The sequence below is a fragment of the Amblyomma mixtum genome, chromosome 3 (assembly GCF_055824585.1).
Source record: "Amblyomma mixtum isolate Tamu chromosome 3, ASM5582458v1, whole genome shotgun sequence".
Classification (NCBI taxonomy): domain Eukaryota; kingdom Metazoa; phylum Arthropoda; class Arachnida; order Ixodida; family Ixodidae; genus Amblyomma; species Amblyomma mixtum.
In genome coordinates, this window is record NC_143014.1 from 120,705,641 (window position 1) to 120,725,036 (window position 19,396).

The window sequence follows — 19,396 nt, forward strand, 5'->3', positions numbered from 1 at the left end:
GCCGTTAGCGTGATAAGTCGTCATCGTCATGTCACCAACGGCGCATCTGCGGCTAGTTATTACATGACCCATATGGACTACATGGGCCACGGGACCAATTAACTGCCAATCGTTCATGCGACCTATTAAAGTAACGCCCTTAAGGGGGGAAGTGGCAAATAAAATGGCACATTTGAGAGAGTTTAAAAATTTTTCACCTAATTTTTGTTCGCGATCCTCAGCTCTTCATCTATCACGGGACTAAACATTTTAGCGAAATATGCAGAAGTTTACAAAACGACATTTGTTTGATAGGTGGTAGTCAGATATTACGAATGAGTCGCGACAGTGATGGTCCCGGCGTATCGCGGGTTCACTTTCCCACAACGGAGCACCGCCATCCTGGTTTCGCCGTTAAGGGAAGAGATAAGAACTTCCGATGGCAGCAATGCCTCATTTCTCTGAGCAAAAATAAAAGTACATGAGACGACAAAAAAAAAGCTGAAGTAGCTCTCCAATCGGTGGCTTGAGTCATGCGCTTGGAAGTGAAGGTAGCGCTATAAGACCACAAGATTAAAGGACGACACAACACAGAAGAACGCAAAGAAGAAAAAGCGTTCATTTTTTTGTGTCGTCCTTTCGCCCTGTGGTCTTATAGCGCTACATTCTTTTTCAAGAAGGTACCAAGTTTTATTGAGTTATGTGATGGCCAAAGAGCGCCTCCATCGGCTGAGGCGCTTACGCGTCGGCAGCGTGCTTGATATGTGCGCGTCAAGTTGCGGCGAAATGCGCTGGTGTCGTCTGCTACGGTCTCTGGAAATTTGAGTTTCTTTTTTCTTTCGAAATGAGTCAAATACAGAAAGCGAAACTAAGTCAAATTATACTGCAATGGCAAGTACATCCATACGCCTTTCTTTCGGAAAAACTATGATAAGGAAAGGGGCCCCGTAACGCCTACAAAACCTGCAAACAAATCTTATTTCAAATGAGAAGTGAGTCAGATCCTGCTGATGTACGGATCAAAATGACCCGAATCCACTAGTCACAGCCTTTTTTGTCAACTTGACTGACAAAAAAGCTTCTCCAGCGCTACCAGGGCTTTCCCCAAGAATTCAAATGATGTAGGGAGGTGGGGGGGGGGGGGGGGGGGGTGAAGAGGCTAAATTTGTAGGGGAGCTTGAGGGCAGAGGAGAAACGGTAGTACTCTTATATATCTTATTTGTGTCGTTGATGTGTCGCGTAGGACCGGCGGATGGTAGTTTCCCATGGTGGATGGCAGTTTGCCACCCACCAAGACGGACTAGATAGGTTCGCCGGGCGGCCAGCCGCTCTCCTGAAGCAGCCAATGCGGATGGTCATCGCGGACCAATCGGGACGCGACCGCGCCTGACTTGCGCCCTCCGCATTTGACTCGGCCAGCCAGCTAGAGCGAACGTGGCGACAGAAGCTGCGCTAATCGCGTGCAATGATAAATTGATCGCAGCCGTTCAGATGCGGCCAATATTTTTCTAGATCACACACAAAAAAAAACGTCGCCCAGCAATAGGCCGCGGCTAGACCCGATCACATAGTATATCATCACTGCACAGGTTGGGCAGCATGGGCGATTTCTCCGCGTCCTCCAGTTTACGTTCTGATTTTTAAAAAAATTGCCAAACCAGCTTTAACCCTAGCCAGTAGTCTGCCCTCATTGCCGCCATTGAATAAATAATGCAAAGCTGTTTTGTTTCAGCATTTTACTCAGAGTATAGAGTCACGCCGTTTGTAGCAGCACTGATATCAGCGGTGGCGGCCTGGCGATGGCCGCCTGTATTTCGCCGCATATGGTGCAGCACGGCGAAGGCAAGCTGGCGTCCGCTGGTGCTGGCCGCACGAAGTTCGTCGTGCAAGCTCGCTCCATGTGGTCGGCCTTTAAGCGATCCTCGGTGGATCGTTTGAATGTGTTAAGCCAAACGTTCGTTATATTCGAGGTGCAGGCACGAAAGTTCGTTATATCGGAGGTGGCATACGTAGGTTTGTGTCGTGTCCGGTCGCTGTGTTGAATGCAGCGAAAGACGCACACGGTACTTTTAGACTTCGTTTATTTAAAGCCGATGAGGGTGCGACCAGCGTCGACCGAGGCAGGAGCCGAACTGGCCGCCCGAAGAAAGGAGGGAGCTGAGAAGCGTCCACGGGAGGGAGTGGCTTCCCAGAACAGGAGGAGGGTGCGGGGGCGCACCGTGGGGGGGCCTCTGGCGACAGCGTGCGACGAAGGGCAAGCGGTCGTTAGGAGGGAATGCGAGTGGTCGTTAGGAGGAGGATTGAGTGGTCGTTAGGAGGAGGATGCGAACTGTCGTTAGGAGGGGGCGCACACACACAAAAGCAATATGGGGACACAACACTTCCTTCCCCCTTAGAAAGTTGCCTGGTATCGTGCAGGGGGTCGGCGCTCACGCGTGGAGGCGCGCTGGCTTTGTGCGCTCGGGGGAGAAACACTTGTAGGCTGGCTGTTGTTCGCTGTGTCTCCTAGGTCTGTCCTGGGCGAAGTCTCTTCTTCCGGGAAGAGGTGCCAGGCTATGTGGGAAAATGGTGCACGTGTTCTCTCCGCTGGCGGACAGCTCTCAGACGGCGTCGTAAATCTACGCAGCTGGTTGAGATGTCGGCGTGCTACTGTGCCATGTATGTTGACGAGCCAAGAGCGCAGGCCTATGCGTCTGACAATTGTAGCTTCCTCCCAGCGTGGCTTTTTCAGAAACTGTCGGGCGAGGACGCGCTGCCCCTCATTAAGCGTGCCGCAGCGCGGAATTGCTTTTTCTTCCCGGAACGTCTCTGCCTTTGGCTCGGGGAGGATGGCTGTGAGCTGGGTTAGCATTTCACGCTCGAACATCATTTTCGAGGGGGTCTCGCCTGTTGTGCTCTGAACCGTCGTGTGCTGCTTGAAGAGAAAGCGCGCAAGGCGGCGCTGCAGCGAGCCTGTCTGATCTCTTTCAAGGGCGCGTTTTAGCTCGGCTACGTAGCGCTCGGCTTGTCCGTTTGTCGCTGGGTGGTAGGGGGCCGATGTAACTGATGAGATCCCGTTGTCGCGATAAAACTTGAGGATCTCCGCAGACACAAACGGTGTTCCGTTGTCCGACACTACCTTGCGCGGCAGGCCGAACGTTGCAAATAGTGATCGGAGGTTGTCAATGACTGCTGCCGAAGTCGTCTGTCCCATTTGCCTTATCTCAAGCCACTTTGTGTAGGCATCTACGACCACAAGGAAAGTGCAGCCCTCAATTGGTCCTGCAAAATCAATGTGCAGTGTGTGCCATGGTGTGTCTGGCTTTTCCCATTCTGGGACAGGAGCTTTCGGCGGGGCGCTCCGGCTGCTCTGGCAAGGCTTGCATTCTCGCACCACTGTTTCGATGTCGTTGTCAATGCCAGGCCACCACATGTAGCTTCTGGCACACTTTTTCATTGCAACGATGCCCCGATGTCCGGCGTGGATGAGAGACATAGCTTGTGCGCGTAGTTCTCTCGGCATCACAACTCGGGACCCAAATATGATGCAGCCGCGATGGGTGCTCAACTCTGTAGCTCGCCTGCGGTAAGCGTCGAAGTTGTCCCCTTTGAGTTTATGCACGTTGCCTTGTTGAACAGCTGTGTAAACTAGCCGGAGAGCTGCGCACTTCTGCGTAGATGCTGCAACTGTGCCTGCTGTAAGCGGAGGTTCTGGCAGTGCTTCGAACATCAGAACGTCTCCTGGTGGAAATGGTTCGTCAACAGTTGCGTCTAGTGGCAGACGGCTTAGCGCATCGGCGTTTTGATGTTTACTCCCATTGCGGTAGACCAGAGCGTAGTCGTACGCTGAGAGTTTGATGGAATGCTGCGTCGGCTCGATGACACCTTGCTGCTCCAGTTTGTCCAACTCTTTTTCAACTGAATCTCGGAGAGCAAACGGCACCGGCCTGGCCTTCAGAAATTTGGGTTGCGCGTTGTCCAACAACTCCAGTGTGACCGGGGGCCCTTCGTTTCCTGGAATCTCTTCCGAGAATACTCTTTCGTATTTCTCTTGCCGTTGCTCAACCATGTTCTGGCTCGGCGTCTGGTGTATGCCGCATATCATCACGCCTAGTGGAGAAAACCAATTTCTCCCTAGAAGGCTTGATCCTGTGCCCTTCACAACAAGCAGAGGTAGCGTATGGGTCTGGCCGTTGTAGTTAACCTGCACGTTGGCAGAGCCCAATAGTGGCAGATTCTGTCCTGACCACGTTCGCAGGTGCGTGTCGTCTTGTTGCAGGGCGGGTGCGTCAGATGGCCATGAAGTTCGGAACGTGTCCTCACTGATCAGAGTACAGGCTGCGCCGGAGTCCACCTCGAACTTAATCAGCTGGTGATGTACGCTTACTTCTGTAAAAATCTTCGGTCGCGTGCCGAGATTCATGGTGTTCAGGTCGTACAACACAGATGGTGTTGCTGATGTTGCTCCATGGAGATCAGATAGCGGCGTATTCTCTGAGGCGTTGACGCTGTGATTAGGCTGGGAAGGTGACTTTATCTTGGCAAGTCTCCGTTTCGTAATGCATGCTCTTTCGATATGCCCTCGCTTGTGGCAAAAATTACACGTGGCTGACTGGAATCGACATCCCTGGGGGTTGTGTTGGTCGTCACACCGCCAGCAGCGTTGTGCCTTTTTGACCGATTTTACAACAACAGAAGGCTTGCGCACCTGGTTGCTTGTCTGGTGTACCGGCTCGGTGTTCCGGCGAATCCCTTTCTGCTGGTGACCGGCGCTCTCCGCTCGAACGGCGATGTCGTAAGCTTTGCTGAATGTGAGGTCCTTCTCAGCGAACAGGCGCTGCTGCAGTGACTCGTCACTCAGTCCGCACACAAATCTGTCGCGTAACATCACGTCCAAGGGAAGCATGGTGGTGTTAGCAGAAGAAGCTGCGTCTCCCTCCTGCCCGGTAGCTGTTGTCGACAGCGTTCCAAAATTGCAGTCGGCAGCGAGCTTCTTGAGCGCGGCTACGTAGGCGCTCACAGTTTCTCCTCCCAGTTGATCTCGTCGTTGGAAGCGAGCCCGGCTGTAGACCTCGGATGGCCTTGGGTCGTAGTGCTTTTGCAGCGCTTTTACGATGTCGTCGTAAGACACTGCCGCTGGTGTGCTTGGCTGAATAAGGGCGCAGACAGTATCGTAGGTCTGCTCCCCGCACAGCGTCAGCAGGTTGGCCCTCTTCAAGGCTGGGTCTGTGATGTTGTTAGCTTCAAAGTAGAACTGAAGGCGTCCAACCCACGATGACCACGATGAGCCGTTGAACTCTGGTATCTGATTGGGAAACCCTCGCGTAGCCATGGCTTGTCAATAGCGTTGCGTAGCGCGGGTCGAATCCACTTTCTCGTCGCCACTGTCGTGTCCGGTCGCTGTGTTGAATGCAGCGAAAGACGCACACGGTACTTTTAGACTTCGTTTATTTAAAGCCGATGAGGGTGCGACCAGCGTCGACCGAGGCAGGAGCCGAACTGGCCGCCCGAAGAAAGGAGGGAGCTGAGAAGCGTCCACGGGAGGGAGTGGCTTCCCAGAACAGGAGGAGGGTGCGGGGGCGCACCGTGGGGGGGCCTCTGGCGACAGCGTGCGACGAAGGGCAAGCGGTCGTTAGGAGGGAATGCGAGTGGTCGTTAGGAGGAGGATTGAGTGGTCGTTAGGAGGAGGATGCGAACTGTCGTTAGGAGGGGGCGCACACACACAAAAGCAATATGGGGACACAACAGTTTGTTATATCCGTGGTAAGGCACGAAAGTTCGTTTTATATCCAAGGCAAATTTATGCGAGGTGGCATATTAAAGTTCGTTATAACCGAGCCCAACACACGAGAGGTCTCTGTATGTGAGCTTGCATACTAAGATTCGTTATGAGCGAGGTAGTATACTAGAGCGAAACAAAACTGCGCGAAGAAGACGGGACAAAAGAAAGGCGCGAATACACACACACAAAGCGCAGACTTCCAACTGACTTTATTTGTGTGTGTATTCGTGCCTTTCTTTTGTCCCGTCTTCTTCGCGCAGTTTTGTTTCGCTCTAACCATGAACCGACTAGCCCAACATCAAGTCTTACTTCGGTAGTATACTAATTTCGTAGATGTTGTATACTAAGTTCGTTCGTAGCACGGTGGGCCTCCTGCCACTGGGTGCTGACGGAGGCCGCTCGCCATTTCCGCTCGCACAGACCTTTCTAATGCGAACGCATAAAAAAAAATTCGTAACGAATAAAGGGTGTGCCTTCAGAAAAATTAAGGGGGTGTGTACGGAAATCACTGGGCGCTACTTTACTATCGGTTGCGCAAGATTGAAGAGCTCGGTGGATGATCTGAATCGAGAACACAGCAATAATGAAGGTATCATTAGCCACGTCGCCCAAGAAAGAAAAAAATACGCCTATGCTACACTGAACTTTAAAGTGCTTTGTTGGATTAGTGTTAGTGGCCTCCTAAATTCATCAGTACTAGGGAAATGACAGACACACATAGAAAACGACAGGTCTAGTGGTTGACCTGTCCTTTTGTGTACTGTCTGCGTCTACTATCGCGCTGCTAACGAATTTATAATGCTAGAGTGAAGTAGAATAAATTTTATATCAGAGTACATTCTAGCTAGTTTACATTTCTACGCTTGTAACAGAAGCCTGCTATTCACTTTTACTTGCTTGGGCTGGGGAAGCACCGCAGTGTCCATGACTACACACAATGAATGCTCTAATTGTTTTTCAGCTCAATTCACAGCATAATTATCGTTGGTAATATTTTCATAAGCAGAGCTTCAATCAATACTCTAGAATTAAAGATTTTAGAAGAAAACTAGATCAGGTCTAGAGTGTCGTACCGAAGAGAGCCAAATCCAAAGCTTACATGATGATATTGACCAAATAAATCGTATAATTTTTAGTGCATGCTAATGTAGAGCAGCTCTAACTTACCTGCAAAGCATATCATATAACAGCTCGGACAGCGCTTCGGTTTATGCGGGTAAGAAACTTTCTTTTTTTTTCTCGGTTCCTGTTAAGGTGTATTTGACTCGTTTCGAGCAAAAACTCCTTATATACGTTTGCTTCGACGTCGTGTTTGGCGTCTTCAGCGTGCGCGGTTCGCAACAGGGGCATGATTGCATCTCAGACGGCTTCTTTTTGCTTCGTTGCCTCTGCATCGCTTGTTAGTTCCGGCGCATAAGGTGGCCGTCGACGCCACGCTATCGCGCCGACCTTCTGTGAGACGCGCCGCCCGGGAGGCTGCTGAACATTTGAGACTGTTTTTTCCACAACTGTGACAAAATAGAAGGTTGATTTTTCTCAGCTTTCACTTTTCCTTCAGTTGCTCTCACTCATCCCTTCGTCATTGCGTAACGAATGTAAGCCGTATGATTTATTTTTGTAAGAAGTGTTTTTATGCAAAATGCATGCTAACGTTTAACTTTTATTTTCATGAGTGTCCGACATCTAAAAAAAAAAGAACTAATAGCTTTATAGCCCAGAACGTGCGCTTGTGAACTTGCTGACATCAACAACTTGTGCACGTTTTCTTAATTATTTAATTACGCGGGACGACCTAACGAGAGTGTTAATTGTAATTAGTCAGCAACTATAAAAGCCAGCTTAAAATTAAAAGATGTTCTGAAATATGCATCAAAAGTTGCTTAACTTTACCGAATTTGGTTACTATCCGTTCATAAATAGCGAAAATAGTTATTACAAGCGGGAGAAAAGTTCTCAGGAATTTCTTTCAAGCGAAGATGGCCCCTTTACTCACACGTGACCCCACAACATACCACCCTTGAAATTAGACGCTTAAACTCATCTTGCTTTAAGTGAATACCCCATTTATTTTTTTATGCCGTTTTTGTCGCTTGTATAATGTGCACATAACCTTTATCTCTTTCATTCGCTCCTTTCATCCCGCATGTAGGCCAGCAAACGGCGCATTGCTTAGTTAACTTCCTTGCCTTTTTCAGTATTACGTCTCTCTCTCTCTCTCTCTGCACTATTTTTTTTATCATTAGTGCGCTAGCTCTCAAGCCCACATTCACGGAAAAAGCCGTTTGTCCTTCTGGTCCTTGTGGCAGGTGGCAACCGCCCACCTGCCCAGGTGTGTATATATTTACTATAAAGTTTGGCATGTGTAATTGCCTCTATAGAGTTACACCCGAGAATGGGGTTTCTGCGCAGTTGACAGGCCTTGTTGGCCACTTGACACGGTGGGCAGATTGTGATGACGTCACAAGGTCATGTGACCTGTGTGGCACGTGAGCCACCTGCCTTTCAACTCACAACGCTGACGACGCCGCATTTTCTGCAGGACCGGAGCCGTGACTGATACGAATACATAGAACGACTGTAATAAGCATTGTGTCATTTTACTGCCCTGCTTCATCCGTGCGATGCAGACACACTATACACAGAGCACACATGATATACCACTTTAATCACATAGCAACATCGTGACTAACAAGGGATAACCATGGTAAAAAAAATGCAAAACCGAGATAAACAATGCAAAACAATGGTGACACGCTGTTAGCGCACCTAATTCGCATTTAGCCTGGCTACGCAAATTGACCGTCATTTTTTGCTTCGGCTGCAGAACTTCGCATGCTCCCATTAAGGCTGCTGCGCTTGTAGATGATCATTTTTTTCTTAGATACATGTATATTAAAATAAATGCTGGCGTGACTAAGCTATGCTACACATTACTTTTCACACCAAGTCGCTTTCTTTTTTTTTTTTTGTCTTGGTAATGCATAACAATGGTGTCATCTTTTGTCCGTCTTAGGCTGCAGGTTCTTCCTGGATATTACGAAAGGTTCTGGTATTGTAGCAATAATAATAACAAGAGAAAAAAGAAGCGTCACGCATGATCTAGCATGCTATGAACAATCTGAGGTATGTAGCATGGGTAAAAATAGGAACAAGGCAAGCTGAATCAATTAATTGTGGCATATACAAGCAAAAAGCAAGCGAAGGGCAGTCGAAGCCAAGAAAGAGGGGTGGGTTAGAAAAATGATGACCATCAGCGTAAGTATAACACGAGAAACGCACCTGATGGGTGAGAGCACGAGACAAAAGAACGTATTGACAACAAAAAATAGACGATGAAGCAAAGACCTGTGTACTCCGCAATAACAGCTCAAGTTATGCAAAAAACAAAAAAATGACACCAAATGGTCATGCGAAATAAGCAGCAAAAGCCAATAACTGACAGATGAAGATTTGGCATACTATGATGCAGAAAACGATGGGTATCATCTTTAAAAATTGCACGATGAACATCGCCTCACCTGCAGACTCAAGTATCTGCTATGAGAGGCTACAATGTAAAAAGGTCTGTTGTCCCTTGTTACTTCCTGTGACACCCGAAGCCAAAAAGCATTCTCTTGAGCACAAAAACTTGCACAGAAAAAATAATGAATATCACCGCTTAAGAGAAAGTAAGATAGTGAGTAGCGGAGGCTGAAGCATGGGTTAATCATCATCTGATAAAAAATTTCTTGCAATACATGAGAGAGCTTTGCCTGAACTCGTTCACTCAAGTCACTACAAAGCTGACGCGCCTCGTTCCAAACAGCAGAAACGTACTCTATAGTTGCGGCGTGCACGTGGACGTCTACAATTTAAAGGCTGTGGAGCACGGAACTCATTCTAAAGTTTTTCGAGGCTCGTTAATAAACACTGGAGAGGCTTTCACAGCAGTGAGCCTGCCAGACAGCTCCGGATTAATTATGTTCGCGGGCACGTGAACACGAAGCACTCATATGCGTTGCACACTCAAAACACCAAGTCAGCGCTGCCCCAAGTTGTTCGAGGCAATTGATTGCATAAAGCTCCAACAAGGCGGTAGGACGGCTGAATCCTCTCGATATATGGGACACAACGCCGAAGGCTTTGGTCTTTTCACGTGTCTGAGCTGAGGAGAGAAGCATGGTGAATGATCAAAGCACACGAGAGGAGTCGCTGATTTCCTTCACCCTTGCCAGCGAAAAACCGTTAACTGGTAGATGTAAAGGTGGCGTGTTTTCAGGGCATAACTGAATATTTGTATCGTAGAATTTTATTACAAAGCCATTTTTGTAATTCTTGAAGAAGTTCAGAATCAAGAACTCTGGAGACCGTTCTGAATGTATTTTTGCTGTCGGCGGAATGCAGCAAAGCAATACGCATATGAAATCACTAAAAAAAAATGGGGGGAGGGGGGAGCCATTAAGCTTGATTTTCACTTTTTCCTTTTACTGCTTCACTACACATTTTTTTTTTTGTATAGGCTGTATTGGATCTCCTATTAAAAGAAAACTTTTTATTCGAGGAATGCGCAGTATATGGCATTTAAATAGACTAAATTCAATCCCTGCGACACAGTTCGGCAGTACCTACCGGTGAGGCTGGTTCTGGACTTCGAAATTTTTTCTCGCCTGAAACAAAATTCACTCGAATTAAAATTTCTAGATTACCAGCAACGAAGTTGAGGTGTATAATGAGACATCTCACGTATTTTTATCTGAAGGGACTTGGTCCTTAATTTAGGTCTAAACCTCAGTAAAAAGTCACTTTTTGCGAACTTTAGAACTAATTTTCCTAAAAAAGCACTCTGTTTAACAATTTCAAATTATTTTAGCTTTAACTTTTTTTTTTACTGAACCAAGGTAATGTGGAAAATTCCTGCATGCCTTCATTAATTAACTCAGATGAAAGAACAACGCAAGTGAAATATTCTAATTAAGATTTCTCATTGTGCCCAGTTTCTATTAGAACTCCGACCAACTTCTGCTTCTTCGCAGAAACTTCAGAACGCTCAGGTGAGCATATTTTTTTCTAGAAAAATGCTTGGAACTCCATTCACACAATCACCAACTAGCTCGGCTGCCAGCTACACAACCGCCAACTAGACGACTTAAACGGCCGCCCTTTGCCCGCCGGCGCCGTGATCATTGACCTGCTAAATTTCATTTTTTTTTTTGGCTTCCGGCCGCGTTTCTGGTCTTTGGAAGTGGCGCCTTTGATTGGTCGGAGGGCTCCATTGCAAATGCGTTATGGAAATGACGTAACTGTGCTCATTTTTCGCAGGTGGCCTGAATGTGTATGGGTTTCGGGACTTTCATTTGCTATTTTCTCGGCAACGCAGCCCCTTTCCGCGCAGAAATAGCATTGGTAGTGTTCCGTCTTTCTTAGTTTGTTGTTTCCCTTTAATATGATTACCTGACGGCAAGCCGATAAAAGCAGAACGCCATGACGGATGATCGTGACATAATGGTTGCGAGCCTACGGCTTGAGCTCTCCTGCCAGAGCCATTGCCCGCTTCGTGTCTTCTATTCCGTGACATGACCCGGGTCCACCGAGTGATCGGCCCGATCGTGAACTACCGTGAAGGGCGCTGACCATGTGAAGCAGGACATTACGATGGGCGTGAATGAGTGGTTGACCGGAGAAGGGAAGAAGATGAAGGCCTTGCCGCCACAGTAGATGAGAGGATGATAAGGTGAGCACTGGCCCACGAAGTTTCCGGGACGCAGGTCACATGGAGCTGACGGCCGAGGCCCATGGACTCCCCGAACGCCATAGAAAGGAGGGCTGTGTGATGATGTGTGAGCGGCTGCTCGGATCGGTTGGGTTATAAGGTCTGGTCGCTGCTGAGTCGTCAGTTCGCCGTGTCTGCTTGTCAAGGTGGGGGACGGAGATGGGGTGAGCGGTAAGGTCGGTCCTTCTGGTCTGGTTGGCTGTGGGGCACAGCCGGGCGTTGCGGACCAGGAACACGGGGCCGATGACCTCAACAGACGCAGGACGCCGAAGCTTGATGACCAGGATGATGAAGATACCCAACACCACACACCAAATATTACGTGACGGCAAGCCAGTGAAAACAGAACGTCATGATGGGTGGTAATGGCATGATTTAATGGCTGCGGGCCTAGCGCGAGTTCTCCTGTTCGCGCCACTGCCCGCTTCGTTGTGTTCTAGTCCATGACAATATCTTATAATTTGTCAGCAGGCGTTATACACTCGTACCGTTCTTGTCTCTTATCCACAGTTCATTTTAAGTGTGCTTCCGCGGTATGCAAAAAGTACTTTTTGCCTAATGCTTCACTTTCAGCACAAGTCTCAATGGCTCAATAATTTCCGGCACGAGCACTGAGTGGTCAATTAAACACTTTTACAAGCACTGAACAACAAAAAAAAATTAGAGGCAACAGAACAGCGCGGTCACAAAGCGCTCATCTCAGTTCTAAATCCAGACGCCACTTCTTGCAAGGAGGTTAAAGTTTCGAAGTGCGCCCGAGCAGCGTTTGAGAAGAGTAAGCGAAACCGCCATGTTCAGATCCAAGGCCCCGCTTCGAAGGCAAACTTACAAGGCCCCATACTGGATCAAACATAGCCTCTATAAAAGCTTCTGCGACGGTTATTGTGACCTCCAGCGTGTCATCCTGCATATCACGCCCCTGCAGTCCAGCACCTGAAGTAGACAGAGCATCAACCATGGGTGCCAACACAAGAGGGAAAAATCCACTGCATGAGTTCGTGGTCGCTGCAAAGTTGCCGCCCAGCTGCCAAGAGGGGTCGCTCAAGAATCCGTTTACACATCGGTTTCAAGAAGAAAAAAAAAGGAAAGAATAGACACCGTCTGGTGCCCCAACACCCTCGTGACGAAAGCACACGCAGCCAGTTAGCGCCTGGGCTCTGCAAGACCGCAGGAGGCGGGTCCCGCGGCGTGTGTCTCTGGCGTCCCGCGCCGGTTTACGCGAGGGACAGCGCACGGACAAGCGGGCCAAACACCAGCCACGCCATCATAACAACGGAGGCGCAACGAGCAGTTCATTCCCGATCAACGCCGCCTGGCTTCCATGAACGCCTGCACACATGGCCGCCACGTTCCCGAACCACCATTGCCGTCGCCATGTTTATAGCGGCGCGGGGGTAGGGGAGAGGGACTCGGGGGGACGACAGCGGGCCCTGCGATGCGCGCGCAGCACCACCGGCCGGGCGGCTGTCGCGCTTGTGTTGTTCCGGCCGGATTTATTGCGTAAACAAACCACCGTGCCGAAGGAAGAAGGACCTCCGCAATGAGCGCTGTTGTAAGGAGCAAGAAAAACGGACCAGAAAAAGCAGCACTGCCGCATCCCTTCCCCTCCTCCCTGATCACGGGCTGCCTTTGTCAGCGCCTTCCAACAGTGCCGAGGCACTTTCGAACCCCGGTAGCTGCTCGGGTGACGCCGCGATTTGCGCTCCTTTGCACTGATAGCTGTTATCTCGACGCGGCTAATGACCCCGCCCGCGCTGCGATTATGCACGTTCAATAGCCGCGAGGTGCCGCGACTGGCTGGAGCCGATAGGCTTCGAGCGCGCACCCATACTGATTCGATCTAGGTTGAACAAAGGCAGCTCAAACACCGAGCGCACCACGTGCACGGAAGTGTCGCAGAAGCCAGCCGACACTGGGCGCCGATCAACGGCGAGGGCTGTTACGAGCCCGGCTCATCTTCCGTCCTCCTGTTCTGCCTCGTTAAAACACAAGTGTGCGAGTGCGAGAGTGCAGCACACAGAGCGGGTTGCATTAAATATTTGCCTTTCGCCGTCACTGCACACGAGCACGTGCAGCCACGTGCCGATGCGCAGCTTATGTGATGGTAGCCCGCGCGGGGCTCGGATGGCATCTGCGGCTTTTCCTGCGCCAGGCCGCCGGTAAACAGCCCTGGCGCTGCAGCCATTGTTCATGCCGGGGAGGGGATGTCTGGCGCCCCGTCCCGCTGGCGAGCCTCGCGTGCCCGTTCGATGAGCAGCGTGGAGCCACGGGCACCGGCCGCGCCCGGCGGCTCGGGGACACGAAGCCGTTCGCCCCCAGACACGCGACATCGCAGAGGGACCGCAGCGAGGGCGCGCGCAGAACGTTTAGATGGGCGTACTTTTCTTAGTTCTTTGAGGGGAGGAGGAGGGGAGGAGGCGCTCTCTTGCTAGACGTGTCGTTCACATTTGCGTGTGTGACACAATTTCTGTCGTTGCACATCTGGACGAGGTGTAACCATGGGCACGGACGCCCTTCTGCCCCCCCCCTTTCAGCGCCCCCATAAAATGAAAATGAACGGGCTTGCGTTCGCTGCCGTCCTGCTCCTTTGTCTAGGCGCAATATTTTCATTTGCCTCGCAATTTCCCGGTGTTTCTTCGTTCTGTTGTCGTTCCTGATCGAGCGGTCTTCATACCGCCGTAATCAGCTTTACTGCATTCCGCTCACTTTATCTTTCCCATATATCAGTACTAGCCGAGGTACTCTCGAAATAGCCGGTGTATCAAGTCAGGCTGAACGTTTAAAGCCAGAGACGCGGTTCCCGGCTGCCGGTTAGCTTTGCTATGCACGGCGATAATGAGCTGGCGTCTTCTCTGCCTCTTCTGGTCGGTTTACATGATTGCGCTGAAGCTATCAAGGATGAACTATGAGCTAGTAATACAAGATTTATTAATGTGTTTAACATGTCAAAGCCGAAGGGCACCCTGTGGAAGGGCTGGTGATCAATTTCGATCAGCCGAGGTTCCTTATATGCGTGCAGTGAACCCTCAGTACGCGGATGTTTTTGCATTTAGCCTCCTTGTAGAGATGTGGCCTCTGCGTCGCATTCAAACCCGCAACATCGTGTTCAACAGGAGGGAGCCATTTCAAATGATCACTTAGCCATCGCGGCCGGTGCAAAAGAAAACAGCGAGGTAGCTCCATCAGTGAAGGCTTTGAGCATTGCAAACATCCCCCACACGTGCATATTACGATTTGTTTGCGCATTTTAATCTTCTGTCGTAGCATTTTGCGAGGCTGCAGTACGAGAATAAGTAATAAAATAAATAAGTAAGTTAAAAAGTAAGTAAATGCTGTCATTTGCATTGCGGATCTGCCAGCCTATCACCATCATCCTCATCATCATGAGCGTAGGTACGTGCACTGCAGGACAAAGTCCTCTCCCAGACACCTTCAGTAAAGCCTGTCCTATGCCACCTGCAGCAACCATATTCACTCAAGCTTCCTTAACTCGTCCGCTCGCCTGACCTTCTGACGCCACTTGCTGCGTGCACCGTCCCTTTGAAATATATCTTACCTTCGCATTACATGCCCATTCGTTGTTCTTGATGTCGGGTAGAATGTCAACAAATATCATTAACTCATGTTCGTTCCCTTGACCACACTGCTTTCTTCATTTATCTCCAGACAGGTGCACTGTTCTCAATTTATTATCTGCTTTTAGCATTTAATTTAGATTTTTATTTCTTGTCATCCTGTAAACTGTTAAAAAATACCCGGCTGGTTTTCGACAATGCCCAAAGGCAGCCCAAACAAGGCTTAAGTAGCGTTTGATACAGGGGCCAATTTATATGAGGGGGTGAGCGGGCGGTCGCACTTCCTCGCAAGCGATAAGTTTTACGTATGAAAACCATGCTGAACCCCATGTTTTGGACCAAAAAAGTCCAAGAGTTACATGGTTCAAAAAGGACTGCCCCCCCCCCCCCCCCCAGTTACACCCTCGCCTCCAAAAGTGACCCATACATCCAAGACTGTGTGAAACAGCGAAAGCGACGGCGTTACAGTACAGTGCTGTACCATATGGAGTTAAGACGCAACGCTGACCTCCACACAACACGAAGTATGCTAACTCCACGACCGTCAGCAAGGCTTAAAGTCAGGGGGGGTCTCGAAGGGCTCAGCCACCCTCCCCTTAACGTGTTGACAAGGGATCTGAGACCCCACGCGATAGAATGTAGAGACTGCATGAATCAGAAGCAGGTAACCATTTTTTAACCGTTTTTTATTATTCTTTTCGCTGGTCATCGAGATATTTCTTCTCTATCGTTTCGAAAATTTCAACGTGATTTTTTAAAATAATCATTGACATGTTTACAAAAACTTGAAGCAGAGGAAAATAAGAAGTCAGCAGCACTACACAAAGGCTGTAGGGAAAAGGGAAACCCATGTCCTGACACCACGAGTCAGTCGAGAGCTGGCCACTCAACTACAAGGCTACACGACAATAACGAGCACACTGGCAGAGCGTGGCGATCGCTTGTTTCAGGTCTGTGACATACAGGTAAAGTGAGCAAACAGTGACGTTTAAAAATGATTTCTCTCCTTTGTATTAAACGATGTGCAAAAAAGGCCGTCAGCCGCTTTACCACTCTCCCTGTTTACTCCCCTCTCTACCTGTACTCGAATCGCTAGACACCCCCTTCGATGGAGCCAGACTTCAAACACTGACCGTCAGTAAGCTCAGTGTGGAGCTGTAAAGCATTTGGTAGTCATCGTTTGATACCCGCTTCGTAGTGTTCGGAGCGGCTTCGAATTGCGGGCTTCGGAATCGACGCGCATTAAAGGACGCAAGGCGGCGCTGCGACCCTGTGGCCAGAAGGAGCAGACAAGAAAGAAGTCTGACGACGATGTGCAACGAGTCTTCGCCCCATTTGTCTCTCTTCCTCTGTCTTGCGTGTCTCTCGTTGTCGATTCCTACGCCTTCGTTCGACTCGCGTTCCATCAAAGTTTTTCTATTATTGTAGTTATGAAACTCCATACCAAAATATGGACCTGACCCACGGCCAGTTTCTGGAGTTGAGCAGACGGAGCCGCCACCTATTAACGGGACAGTAAGCTACCCATGGCGCCCTGCAACTTTTCTTTCTCCACCTGAACCATCTTTTGAGCAACTCTGAACTGTTCATTTAGAATGCTGAAAGTGGCCCGACAGTCAGTTGACCTCCGAGTTTTGGATGAATGAAAATTCCGGATTCTAATACCTAGGTGCGTTAGGAAGCTTCGCAACTGGTCTGATCAAACAGCTCTGTCCTTCTGCCACTCAAAGAAACGCGTTTTATTGAACGCGCCTCGAGCAGTCTAGGTATGTCTAGGTTTGTCTTTTGATAAACTGCTTATCAATGGTGTCTCGTATTTCTGGGATGATCAAACCAGTAGCGCAGTGCGCGTGTCCCTTGCCTGACGCATCCCTTCCAGTTCTCGTAAAGTGGCTGGCAAACCACCCGGGCGGCCAAACGCGCAGCGTTGCTCCAATTACGATGTCAGTTTTCTGTACACTAACATAAGGAGTGTTCTTTCTAAAAACGTAGCTCTTTCTTCTTTAATTGATTCATGTTGCTCCTCGGTCATCGCGCTTACCGAGACTTGGTTAAATGACATGGTTCCTGATGATGTCATTTTCGCCTGTGACTCCGAATTCAACATATTTCGTTGTGACCGCACGGGCCGTAGAGGTGGCGGTGTCCTTCTGGCTGTCAGTAAAGTGCTCACTGCTGTGCCTATCGAGGTCACGTCGTACATAGAATCGGTATGGGTTCGGTTGAGTTGTGGTCCCACGGTCGCCATCATTGGCGTCATTTACCGCCCTCCGGACATGAATTCTTCATTCGCAAGTCAGTTTTCTAATTTACTAAGCGATCTTACTTGTCGTTTTCCGAATTCAAGCTTACTTTTACTTGGTGACTTTAACTTTCCGGCTATTAACTGGTCGTCTTTAACAGCCCCTGCCAATGATCCCGAAGCTCAGGCTTTCCTCCAGTCCTGTCTCGATTTCTCTTTGCAACAACTTATTTCTGAACCTACGCGTCGTTCCGCCACTACAGCCAATATTCTCGATCTTATCTTGACAAGTGATCCTTACCTTTGCTCCAACATTGCGCTCTTAGAAGGCCTTTCCGACCATTCCATAATCACGGGTAACCTGAATTTTGTGCCCCATAGAAAGGTAACTCGTACTAAACAAATAAGGTGCTACAACCGAGCAAACTTCGGCGAAATAAACGCTCAGTTGTCAGTCTTTGCTGATCATTTTCTTCACGATTTTTCGTCACGCTCCGTGGAAACGAACTGGAACCTGTTCAGCGTGAAACTTGCTACTCTCATTGACAGATTCATACCCGTCATCAGTATCCCCTGCACTAACACAGCACCTTGGTTTAATAGGCATCTACGTCGCCTTAATAACAAGAAAAAGCGCCTTTACAGACAAGCCGACAAGAACAGACACTCCGAATCTTGGCAACGGTACAAATTATGTGATAAGGAATATCAGTCTGAGTTGATATCTGCACGTAGGCACTTCTTCACACACGATCTACCGGCAATGCTAACAAACAATCCACGGAAGTTCTGGCAGATAATAAACCCCGCTAATCATCCTGACATTACTCTTACTAACGCGGAAGGTAGCAGTGTTCCAGTGGCCGAATGCGCCGAACTTTTCAATAACGCATTCACATCCGTTTTTACCCGTGAAGATCTCCCTCTACCTCCTGTTTCTGTCAGCACTTCTAATACATCAATGTCCGAAATATTTATCAGTGAGACCGGTATCTTATCCTTACTAGGGAAGCTTAAAACAACATCAGCATCAGATCACCTTGGTTTTAATAACAAAATACTCAAAAATTCAGCTGATGGTATTCATCGCATCTTGTCGGCTATTTTTTCACAATCTCTATCATCAGGCGTGATTCCGCTGGACTGGCGCCTAGCTAAAGTTGTGCCAATTTTCAAGTCTGGCGATCGTTCCTCACCACTAAATTACCGACCCATTTCATTAACTAGCACTGTTTGCAAACTTCTTGAACACGTAATTCACTCGCAGGTAATTAACTATCTTGAAGAACATAACATTATCTTTAAATATCAACATGGGTTCCGTAAAGGCTACTCTTGCGAAACGCAACTTGCCGGATTCATTCAAGACATACATTCATCGATTGATGCTGGCATTCAAGTAGACTCCATATTTCTTGATTTTTCTAAAGCTTTCGACAGAGTACCTCACAACCGGTTATTAATGAAGCTAGCACTGCTTAATATTAACCCTCTTGTCATTGCATGGGTTAAAGATTTTCTGTTTTCCAGGTCTCAATTTACAACTGTCAATAACCACAATTCGTCTTTCAGCCAAGTACACTCTGGCGTCCCACAAGGAAGTGTGCTTGGCCCCTTACTTTTCCTAATATTTATCAACGATTTACCGGATTCCATTTCTTCCCATATCAGACTTTTTGCTGATGATTGTGTAATTTATCGCAAAATTTATTCTAACACCGATTGCCAATCCCTTCAATCTGACCTGGATTCAGTAACAGCATGGTGCTCAACCTGGCTTATGCAACTTAATCATTCAAAAACTAAATTGATGTCTTTTACTAACCGAATGTCTCGAATTCAAACAGCATACTCCTTAAATAATAGCTCACTCGAGCTAGTCACCACGTATAAGTACTTAGGACTTCACCTTCATTCAGACTTAGCATGGAACCACCATATTAACCTTATGCTTGCATCTCCTAATCGGTCATTAGGTCTCTTAAAACATAACCTAAAGCATGCTCCTCCTCACCTCCGTGCTCATGCCTATACCACTCTAATTCGACCTAAAATTGAATATGCCTCGGCTATTTGGGACCCTTACCAAT